This window comes from Parasteatoda tepidariorum, chromosome 6 (genome assembly GCF_043381705.1).
Source record: "Parasteatoda tepidariorum isolate YZ-2023 chromosome 6, CAS_Ptep_4.0, whole genome shotgun sequence".
Lineage (NCBI taxonomy): Eukaryota > Metazoa > Arthropoda > Arachnida > Araneae > Theridiidae > Parasteatoda > Parasteatoda tepidariorum.
In genome coordinates, this window is record NC_092209.1 from 61,556,592 (window position 1) to 61,569,262 (window position 12,671).

A 12,671-nucleotide genomic window follows, 5' to 3' on the forward strand; every position below is an offset into this window, starting at 1 on the left:
GACACCTCAATATTTCCTCTATTCTTTCAACACGTGGGGAGTTTTTAGTGTATTGCACACCTTGATCGGTAAAAAGGTTCATTTCTAAAACGAAATAAAGATTATTAATATTTAAGAATATTATAAAATATTCATAAAAATTCCATAATTATTTTTAAAAAAAAAATGCACTGAGAGGGAGAATTTTTGCTTTTCCGACGAAAAAAAAAATGAAGAATGGCAGGCATTTTCTTATTGCCTCTTGTTTTATAGATTAGTCTCCCAATAGCCGGCGGAGATTGTTAATTTTACCCTTTATTAAATATTCCTTTTTATTTGTCTTTTGTAGTAAGTTATTAAATCCTGTAGTTGTACAAATTTTATATTATTTGTGTTATCCGAGTTTACGAACATAGAAATTTTATCCATATTTCAATGGTCTAATCACAGATAATTGTAAACTGCTGAAATAAAATTTGATTAATAAACCAATGGTAATTTAAATTTATTCGTTTGTCATATTTATTATTTTCAACGGTGGTTATAAGCTGTAAAAATATACGAATACAATGTAATATCAGTATATACTATGTGAATGTAAATATAATCGATACTATGTGAATGTATATATAAACGATACTATGTGAATATAACGATGTGAATGTGAATATCGATGTGAATGTGGAATAAGCGAATATCTTATCAAACAATTAAACCTCCATGTTTCTTCTTTTTCTTCTTCTTTTTTTTTTTTACATAGTTTACAATTTAAGAAATGTCATGGAAGTTTTCTATTATATTATAGTCCTTGACAACCTTAATATATATGAGGGTTAATTACTAAATTTTTTTTTTTACAAAAAGACATTTGAAGAAAATTAGTACCTACTTAAACAATCCTCTATTATTCTACTCACAAATTAACTATAAAAACAATAGTTAATGAACTCATATAAAAAAATATCTTTAAAATCTCTTTCCTTGAAATTTAATCCAAGCGGCCATTGAAGTACTTAAACTATCAAATAAACTAATTATACTAATTCTGACTAACATTAAAGTGACTCTATGCGAAAACGTACTAGATTTGTAAGGATCTACTAGTTAATGTCTTCACAGAGTGCTAGTGTGTCAGCAAAGTGAAAGGCGTATCTCTTTTAAGGGTCAGGGATATTCCCTTGTATTTAATTTCACGATGCTGGGTGCCGGTAGTGGGTGGCCGGAATTTCCAAGGTGTAGTCAAGTAAGTGAAATCTAACCTTCTTCTGCCTTTGACGTTGATAATGAAAGCAATTAGGTACTACTTAAGTGGTGAAAAGCGCTTTCCTGCAACCATTTCGCAGCGGTTGGTTTGTAATTTTAAGAAATAATATACAAGAATATAAATTGAGTGCTTGTTATCAGGACCAGATTTGTCAAACAGCTAAGTGCTGTGCCTAGAGCCCCAAAATTCATTAGAGTACTTTAAATTTGGAAAATAAGGATTTCTCCCCCGTAAAATTTCTTTTTAGCTGAATTAAAAAAAAAATTGAAATAAATTTTGAAGAATAAATACTCTTAACATATCATGATTATTTTAAGCTACATAATTCAAAATCATTTAGTACACAAACATGCTTAATTATGATAAATATTAATTAATAAGCCTGTATTTACATATATACATGTGAAAACGTCATACATGTATCTCTCTCTGTATANTTTTTTTTCTCTAATTCTAATTAGTTTCCTTTCTGTACTATAAATTATTTTATTAATTCAACTTAATTTACAATTTCTGGTGCATTTCTTTTTGCATACTTTCATTATGAAAAAAAAAAACTTTGATTCAACTTAAGAAAAATATTAGTTTTCCAAATTTTTCAATTTTTACCAATAAGCATACTTTTATTGCATATTAAGCATTGCTTTCTCAAAACTAAAATAATATACATATACAACAGCATACATATATACATATATATATACATTTATTCAAAATTAAATTCAGTGGAGCCCCCAACAGTTTTGTTCCCTTAGTCTACATTTCTAAATTGGGAACCTTATTGTTATAGCAAGTATACACTATAAAAAATAAAATAATTGGTAATAATAAAATAAAAAGTCTTGGATTTTTGCTGTAAAATGCAATAATGATCAAAGAGCCAGAACGTTTGATTGAAAATTCAATATATACCATAAAAACTTACGAAAAAAAAAATAAATGATGTAGAAAAATAATAGAGTGAATGCGCGTTCAGACAATACCGGGAATCGAATCCCGGGGCTTGCTTTTAGCAGCGGGCACTCTATCTCCTATATCATCCTGTCGCACCATTAAAATGATTTTAAAAAATATATCGAACATCGGAAAAACCATTTCATTTCATCTTACACTGCTTCATTATCTAACGTTTCACAGAATGAAACGAAAGATACCGTGGCATTTGATTGATGTACTTAAATGTTCTCAAAATGCAAACATATATCTAATGCAAATTTATTTTCACTCCATATTGAACGTTTATTTACCATATTTTATCCAAAGGTATTTATGAGTTAGGAAAATATTATAATTTTCTAAACGAACTACTTTATGAACAGTGTGAATTTGAAGTAATTTTTCATTTTATGAAAAAACTAATTAATTTAACTGTTTTAATTATAATGCGAAAAAATAATTTAGTGTCCCACACAAATAAATACTTGACTAATTTCTAAACGTAAGTGATCTTTGCTCTATATATGAAAATTCGTTTTTATTCATTTATTACAAAAATATAAAAGTTATATCTATCTTAAAAATAATTCCGTTTTAGTTTTTATATTCATATTATCTGTTATCCTCATCGTATTATCAAACTTAAAACTGATGTAACATATCTTAATAATAATGATAAAAAAACATTTTATAACAATTTATATGCTTATACCGTTATCAACACATTACAGCATTTAGGACAGAATTATAATACACTATGCAATTTGTAAAAAGGAAAAAAAACTTCTAACAATTTGAGTGTTTATACCGTTGTCAACACACTATCGCATTTAGGTCTGAATTAATGCATTATAAATTGTGTGATATAAGAATGTATATGCTTATACCGTTATCAACACACTATCGCATTTAGGTCTGAATTAATACATTATAAATTGTGTGAAAAAATCATTTTATAAGAATGTATATGCTTATACCGTTATCAACACACTATCGCATTTAGTTCGCATCGCATTAATACATTATAAATTGTGTGAAAAAATCATTTCATAAGAATGTATATGCTTATACCGTTATCAACACACTATCGCATTTAGGTCTGAATTAATACATTATAAATTGTGTGAAAAAAATCATTTTATAAGAATGCATATTCTTATACCGTTATCAACACACTATCGCAATTAGGACTGAATTAATACATTATAAATTGTAAAAAAAAATCATTTTATAACTGTTTATATGCTTATACCGTTGTCAACTCACTAATTATAATTTATGTTCTATAATTTATATATAATTTATATATTTTAATTTATATTTAATTATAATTACATATAATTCTAGCCATTGTTCAACTTTATAAACGATCACAAAATGTATGCAATTCTATTGAGACAATTCACAAAAAATGACCTAAAAAATATAAAATATTATAAAATATTCATAATAAAAAAAAATTAATTTTCGAATTAGAACATTCTTTAATGGACTGGTTCTGACCTATTTTGCACAATGGATAATTTCATATCGTCATCAATGTTGATTCATCATTTGTTCTTTACATAAACTATGAATTAAAGTCTGATAAAAGAAATAAAGCCAGGCTACTGACAGAAAAACAATTGACCGTTGTAAAAATATAATTACAAACATTGACAGAATATATAATGTTCGAAAATGTGTTCCAGCTATATAATTTAAAATCAGATATGTCATTGATCCAAAAAAGTTCTAGGTTTCGGTTCATTAGATCATTTTAAATGGAAACTGATTTTGTTTTTAGCAAGCGATTTTTTAAAAAAAAGAAACCGAAGAATGACACCAGCGGTTAAAATTATAGTATAATCGAATAAATTTAGAGGGTCAGGAAGTAAAGATTAATTTCAATCACAAATTCAGAAGAAATTTAATAAAATAAGTCGTCTTCAATAATAATCAATTATCATAAAATAATTTAGTTTTATGAAACATAATCTTAAATTTTTTAAAAAGAATTATAATTCAAGTTTTTTGATAATATAGGCTTGTTATTTTAATTTATCTGGTACATAAAAAATGTCAGTAAACACGTATTGATAATCTTTCAGCAGTGGACGGATAGTAAAGACACGGCTCCTAATAGAACACTGAAGTCAAGGTGGCTGCGGTTAGTATGCGGGTGGGTGACCTCTTTGTTAATCAATCTGCGTAGGAACCGAGGGTGCCCTGTATCGGTCCTTAATAAACTGTTCTACGGTAAAGTGCTCGACTTTGCGTGCAGATTTTTGGGCTATAAAGAAGCGGGGGAGTCATCCCCTCTGTGGAATATCAAAATTGTAAAGGGGTGTTTTCGGATCCTCATCATCCTAGAGATGTTTCCCAGATCGTCGCCAGTAGCTCATTGTGCAGTTTAGTGCGATGTAAGTTTAGTGCCTACCTGTGCCATATTAATAATCTGTTGTTATTTTTAATATGAAATCTCATTTTGAATAATACGTTGTAACATTATTTGATTAAGTTTGTTTATATATTTATTGTTTTTCTTCTGAAATCTCAAAGTTCAGCTGTTGTTAGTTCTGTTTCAATTAATTTAAGAGTAAAATTGGAATTTCAAAAATGAAAATTCAAAACAAAATCGATATTTTTTTAGAAAAATTTGTTGTTTAAAATTGGTATTACTATCAGGTGCTGATAGTGTTAAAATTAATAAAAGTATGAAGAAAATGTGAATGAATTCTTTAATAAATTTTTTAAATATTGTAAATAAAAACGAGAAGATGAAACAAAGACGGTAGCAATGTAATAGGGGGTACTGACCATCAAGCATCAATTGTACTTGTCGAAAAAGAAAAAAAAAAACTCGTTTCAACCAAATTATTTGCTAAACTGGAAATTTCCAAAGTTCTGAAAATTTACCTTAAATGAACAAATCAACATACAATACAAATGCATACCAACTCACTGCGAAGCCAATGGCTGCGGGATCGAATCCCACTCTGGGCATGGATGTTTCTCTCTCTTGTGTTGTCCTCTGTTGTGTGTGATGTGTGAATGTGGCTCACCCTATAAACGGGTTTGTGGCAGTGTGGCGTAGGTAATGTTGCTCGCCTCCGTGACTTTGGTTCACAGGTGTACACTGGGTAACGTGAAATGAGTAACGATTCCGGCATCTTCTAAGGCGAAGAATAATGTTCAGTGATTGCCATTTGAAAAAGAAAAAAAAATTAGAAATGGTACTGTAAGGTCGTGGGTTGTATTGCTGTTTTTGGATTTACTCCGTTTACGGTTTTAATGCAAAAAAAAAAAAAAAAAAAAAAAAAAAAAAAAAAAAAAAAAAAAAAAAAAANAAAAAAAAAAAAAAAAAAAAATGAACATAAAAAGTATCGAAATGCACTTTCAATTTGCTTACTGTCTTTGAATACAAGAAAACCCAAGCGTCGAGTTTTCCAAAAGCATGGAGAGCATCGAAAAATAATCAAATAAATAAATAAAAAGAAATTACCTATCTTACTAACATGACGAGCAAGTTATTTGGTTAGAATAAAGTTTGTTAAGCTTAATTCTGTTCTGGAATATAAAAGTGAATAATGATATAGGCCATGGCATTACTACGCTAAAAGGAGCCACAAAAATGTATAAATCGTTCAAAGACCTCTATGAAAAATGTTGGAAAATAAATTATGATGGATGCCATTTTTAATGAAATTGCGCACGAAGAAAAATATTCTGATAAAATTACCGAATTCGAATACAAAATTTCTAAAGAAAAAGAAAAAAAACATAATTCTGGAAATAAAAATTAAAATATACGGAATTTAAACTATTTTCATGGTATTTTTTCCGTTTATATGGTAACGGCTTACCGGCATTTCTAGTTTTCAAAATTATAGTTATGTTGCCACACATTCCGTAAAAAAATATAAATTGAGAAGTAACTTTAACCAAATGAATGGTTTTTTATGCAACTGTAAGATGGCACGAGAAAATTATCAAATTTTATCACAAGTTATAAAGCATATTTTATTGTTAATTTTACCTAAATCAGAGAGTTGTGGTAAAAATTACCGAGCTTTTTGGTTTTCCCATAGAGCCAAAAATACTACAGAACTACCATACTAACCAGTATGGTCAAAACTACCAATATGGTAAATGTTACCATATTCTTGTAGTTTCGACCGTACTTTTTCTCAGTGCGTCGTATTTTATTTGGTTTCAGCGAGGGTACGAACTTCTGCAAATCCCCAGATAGTAATTTTTTTTTTATATATAAAAATTCATGATTGAATACGGGAATTCATGAAATTCATAATAATAAAGCGATGTTTAGTAAGTTCAGACACATTTTCTTACCATATTCTAGTAGTTTTGACCATACTTTTTCTCAGTGCGTCGTATTTCATTTGGTTTCAACGAGGGTATACGAACTTCTGCAAATCCCCAGATAGTAATTTTTTTACATAAAAATCCATGATTGAATACGGGAATTCATGAAAATTCATAATAATAAAGCGATGTTCAGTAAGTTCAGACACATTTTCTTACCATATTCTAGTGGTTTTGACCATACTTTTTCTCAGTGCGTCGTATTTTATTTGGTTTCAGCGAGGGTACGAACTTCTGCAAATCCCCAGATAGTAAATTTTTTTATATATAAAAATTAATGATTGAATACGGGAATTCATGAAAATTCATAATAATAAAGCGATGTTCAGTAAGTTCAGACACATTTTCTTACCATATTCTAGTAGTTTTGACCATACTTTTACTCAGTGCGTCGTATTTTATTTGGTTTCAGCGAGGGTACGAACTTCTGCAAATCCCTAGATAGTAATTTTTTTATATATATATAAAAATTCATGATTGAATACGGGAATTCATGAAATTCATAATAATAAAGTCAGACACATTTTCTTACCATATTCTAGTAGTTTTGACCATACTTTTTCTCAGTGCATTGTATTTTATTTGGTTTCAACGAGGGTGCGAACTTCTGCAAATCCGCAGATAGCAATTTTTTAATAAAAATTCATGATTGAATTTGGCAATTCATGAAATTTCATAATAATAAAGCGATGCTCAGTAAGTTCAGACACATTTTCCTACCATATTGGTAGTTTTGACAATACTTTTTCTCAGTGCGTCGTATTTTATTTGGTTTCAAAGAGAGTACGAACTTCTGCAAATCGATAGATAGTAATAAAGTAATTTTTAGTAAGATAAGTAATAATTAGTAAGTAGTAATTAGTAAGATAAGTAATTAGTAATTAGTAAGTAATTAGTAAGATAGTAATTTTTTTTATATAAAAATTCATGACTGAATACGGGAATTCATGAAAATTTATAATAATTAAGCGATGTTCAGTAAGTTCAGACGCATTTTCCTTCCATCACGTGATGACGACTTAAAAATATCAGATAAAGTGAGTCAGTGATATAAGGGGTAAGCAGGTACGTAAATATGCTACACTATTCATACATCCGGTTGCAATAGGGGAGAGGTATCCTGTGCACCTGTCTATGAAAGGTAGCAAACTTAGAAGAAAAAAAAAGAAAGAAAAAAAACTACCTCCAACGGTATACAAGTACAACTTGCTTTCAAACATGGATTCTATTGAACTTACCGTTCAATAGGTCAGTGGTGTCAATAAAAAAGGGGGTATTTTTTCTTCTTTTTTTCGTGGAAGAAATATTAGTAAGATCCTAGTCTTCAAATCCCCCTTTCTAAATAAAGTTTATGCGACCCGGACCTTCAAGTTCTTTATTTTTTTTACCCATAATCTTTTTCGTTTCCCCCCCCCCCGCTTAAATTGAACTGTTTTTAAGTGAAGATACAACTGATTTCACTTATCTATAAATAATATTTAAAATTTCATGAAAATATTTTTTCCTTCGCATGAAAAAAAACAACAATATTAATTTATCATCAGAAAATTTCTTTTACATATTTTATCATCAGTACAGTGCGCAAATAAAAGAAGAAAAAAAATGGACCACCCTAAATAACTTTTGATCTAATGATCGGTTTTTCACGTTCTAAGACTCAGTCCTAAGAGTTCGAGGAGGTGACTTCAAGTAAGCCAATCAATTTATTGCAGATGAATAATTTAACTTACGAAATTAGACACGAAAACGTACTTTCTTTGAATAAACGCATTTTGTTGTTGATGGATTTGGATTTATGTCGCTCAAAATATAAGGTGTAGCCGCAATCAAGGAAATATGGTCCCAATAGTTTTATCGGAAGAGCGATCAGTTCGGACCCCTTAATCGTAATTTTACTTCTCGCGTATTTCGTCATATTTGGAGAAATTTTCTAAGATAATTGAATTATAAAATTCGTTTATTCAAAGGTAATTCCATTTTAAAAATAATTATTACTTTTCATTTTTTCCGAAAATTTTTGAATTTTAAGGTATACAACTTTTTTACATTATGCTAATGTAATTTTACATGACAAAATAAAAAATTTGAGCGAAATCGGTCATAAGTATCTGACTTTTAAATAAATTCAATTTCTTCGGAACTATTCGCACTGTATATTTAAAAATATTATCTCCAAAAATAAAGATATTTTTGAAAACTTGACAGTTTGATATTATTTAATAATTTTTTAACTTCAAAAGAAACTTTTGCGAAAGGAAAGATTCGGTTTTATTTAATGTCCTTCGTAAAAAATAATTTTTTTTTCTCCTTCGTAGATAAATCATTCTATCATTAATTTATCATTAATTCTAAAAGCTCAACACAATTGCCTAGCTTTAGATCAGCTAGTAAACTAGTTGTTTCTTAATTACTTCCTCAGTTAATTTTGTTTTCTTCCCAGAGTATTACTAAGCTTTAAGGATTAGGGAGACGATTCTTTGTCTTAATGATACTAAAAGGAATTTCTAATCAATGAATTTCGGGGCTCTTCATACATATCATTATCAATTTTTGACCGCTTCCTCCGCAACAAAATCGTTATCGTAACTCCCCCTCACCAAAATGATACAATTATCAAAGGCTAATCAGAACACTTTTATTTTGTCTACTCTTTTTCATCAAGCTATTCTTAATTTTGCAAATAAATTATTAAATATTATTTTTTCATTAACTTTTTTGTATTTTTTTTTTAAATTTTAACCCTAATAGAGGAATATCATTTGACAGCATAAGTGGTATTTTAGAATGAAATAGAATCTATGGTTATTGTCCCATGCATTAACTATATGCATACTATAAGTACATTATTACTATTACGTAATTACAACTTTTTAATTTTTCATTTGTCTGCATGGTCTTATATTGAAGGAAGAACTATGGAACAATCTCACTCACATAGTTTGACAACGATGGGGCTATAAATAACTAACTTATGAAGTTATGAAAACGGCTAAAAAATAACAGATAAGTACCTATGAACACTAACCTTTAAACACTTCCGGATACTATTTCCTTACTTGCTTATCGTTAAATATATAAAGTTTGGTTTCTGCTTTCTTTTATTTCATGCTCTTTTTCAACTGAATTTTTTAGCGATATCTGCACATATAAAGAATAATTTTTATCTTAGGATAATTGTCCTTTATTCAGAAATATGGCATTAAATTATACCAGAAGATGTGTCTTGAGAAGGACTTTTGGTTTTTCCCATTAATAGTTTTCTATTTTATATTTATATTATTTTATTATTTGTGCATATATAATATATATATATATATATAATTGGGGAAAAATAATAAAATAATTTGGTATAAAATGACGAAAATAAATTGATAATTTGAATAAATCTTAATTTTTGNTATATATATATATATATTGTATTACGTAACAGATATTGTATTCAAAGATCTAGTTTTTCATATAGATGTAGAAACTTGAATTGTAGTTGTTAAAATATACGCCTACGCAAAATAGGAAATGAAAATGTCTAATAAGTACGGAATTCATCAGCGTTTTCTGAGCCAATTATAAAGTGAATTCTTAAATGTGTAATGAATGTCACTTTCTCCTATTAGAAATAGGTTTTTGAAGGGAAAAAAAAGGGTAAAAAATGCTTGCAAGATTTTGTTTTCAAAGTATTTTCCAACTTCTTTTGCGGGTGAAAAAAAAAGTGTTCGAAATATTTCAGCTCTGCTCTAACATATGATTCTAAAGTATTTGGCACTTCAAAAGCGAGACGGCAGCTTTTTTCCTCATTATACAGTGAATTAAGTGTCGTGTTGGAAATGAGACGTAAAGCTTTTCTTACAGTTTTCTCCCGGATTTTCCAGGAAAAAAAGTAGGTGGAGAAATGTTTTTTTTCCGGAATTTTTCTGACTTTCATTCTCTTTTCAGACATTGGTAGAAGAAATTCAAGCAGTAAAACATTTTAGAAAATGCTACGTCTATTTAATGAGTGCCATTTAGCATTTTTGCTTATTAAACAATGGCTTTAAATGTAGTAGGATAAGTTTTTTCTTATAATGTATGACGTAATTTTTGAAGTAATCAATCTACCGAAAAAAATGTCGCAGATAATAAAATGTTCTATAAAATTACGGATTAAAGCAAACACAATTTTCTTTTAATGCTACTTACTGGAAAATTAAGAAAATTATAAACCTGAATACATTGACTTAACTTTAGTATTTTTCTAATAAGATTTAAAATTACATCTATATAATGCTTTGATTATATAGAAAATTTGATTAATTTTTTTTAAATGTCGTAAAGTTAGAATGCATTGTTAAAGGGGTGGTAGATCAATTTTATATTCTTCTTCTTTTTGACGCTACACTCCACCCCAGGCCTTGGCTTGTTGAACAATGCTTTTCCAACCCTTTCTGTTCTTTGCCTTCGATTTTTAGCCTACGATATTCAATACGGTTAGATCTTTTGTTATATCATCTAATCATTCTTTTTAAATTTTATTCAGGGTCTTGAGTTCGTTGGTTTCGAAGTTCAGATTTTTCTGAGCCCCATATTTACATTCATTCTTATTGTAATGGCCTAGTCATACGAAACATTAACGAAAATCAAGTGTCTCAATTTCATCAATTAAATAATTTCCTTTCTTGGATAAATGGTCATATTTATAATTGTTTACACTTAATTATAATTAATTTGAGTGAATTTTAGAATTATTGATCAACAACCAGCATTATACGAAAGAAATATTGGTCTTAACTATGCTATTAAGGAAGAAAAATTGTTCATCTATATCATTTTAAAATGAAAACTCGTGTATTTAATACGATGCGTAACCAGTTTTGATAATTAACGTTACATTCACAACACAGCTCTGTAATATTCCTTTACAATTCGCGATCGCAACGCTCGAGTACGCCGTCTAGCGGGAGCCTGTAAATATCAGACATTAATTTATCACGTTTTCATTTAGTTCCATCAAAGTCATTGACTGAATCAGACGCCATTTTTTAGCAGCAAATAAGAAACAAAATTTCCCTAAGGAAAAGGCCGAAGAACTTGAAAAAAATCTCCAGAATATTAGTAAATCTTTCAGGAACAGAACACGCCAAACATTTGAAGAAAAATTCCTCAATAATTTTTAATTTCTATTATCAACAAACTTGCAACTGATGACTTCCGATTTCGGATACTGTTACAGATGTGTGTATTAAGGTAAAATGCATTTCTTCTGTCTTCAATTCATTACGAATTAAAGTGAAGTCAACATTGCTTTCGTCATTCCAGTGAATAAATATGAATTCAGAACATACAGAATTGTAATAGTTATAGCATATTCTTCTTCGTTATAGAATAGTATATATTTCTGTATCCATATAATTCGGAAAACAACAATAAAAAATTATCCAAGTTACTTGAAATAGTGCCATTTGTGCTGATTCTTAATTAATTTTAATCGTTTTCTTGGTAAGTATTTTTTAGTTTTGAAAGAATAAGTTCAACTAGAATTCAGCTATTCTGTTTTTAGCTACATATTCAAATTCATATCAATTATAAAATTTTGCTGTGTAGTATGTTATCTAAAAGTAATGAAGGTATAAACTATGTATCTATTATTTGAGAATAAAGTTTTCAAACAAGGAACTTATCATTTTGGAATTCTCCGGGAATCATAAATCAGGTAAGTGCAATGATTTTTACAATAAAAAATTTGCTTGTAAATATTTTTTTTTCATTTGATGATGGTTCTCTACAGAATGGTTTTTTACGTCTGATTAAGAACTATAAGAATAATAAAAAAAGAAACAATATGAAAGTTTTTATTTCAATGTTAAGAATTCTTAAAATCGTTTTTTTTATCCTAAGAATTCTTTATTTTCCGTTTTTTAGTTTATAATTTTTTGATAAAAATTGTTCTCAAAATACTTTTTATGAAAAATTAAATGGTATAACATTATGTGTTTATGTATACTTCTTGTATATTCCAATGTTTGAAGTAATATGATTCAGAAAAGTATGGAATAAAAATTCGGTACTTACGTATTAACGCCACCGCCGCTACAGATTTGGCGGTTTTTAAGTGCCGCCAATCTACACTTAAAATTTTTGCGACAATTCATAA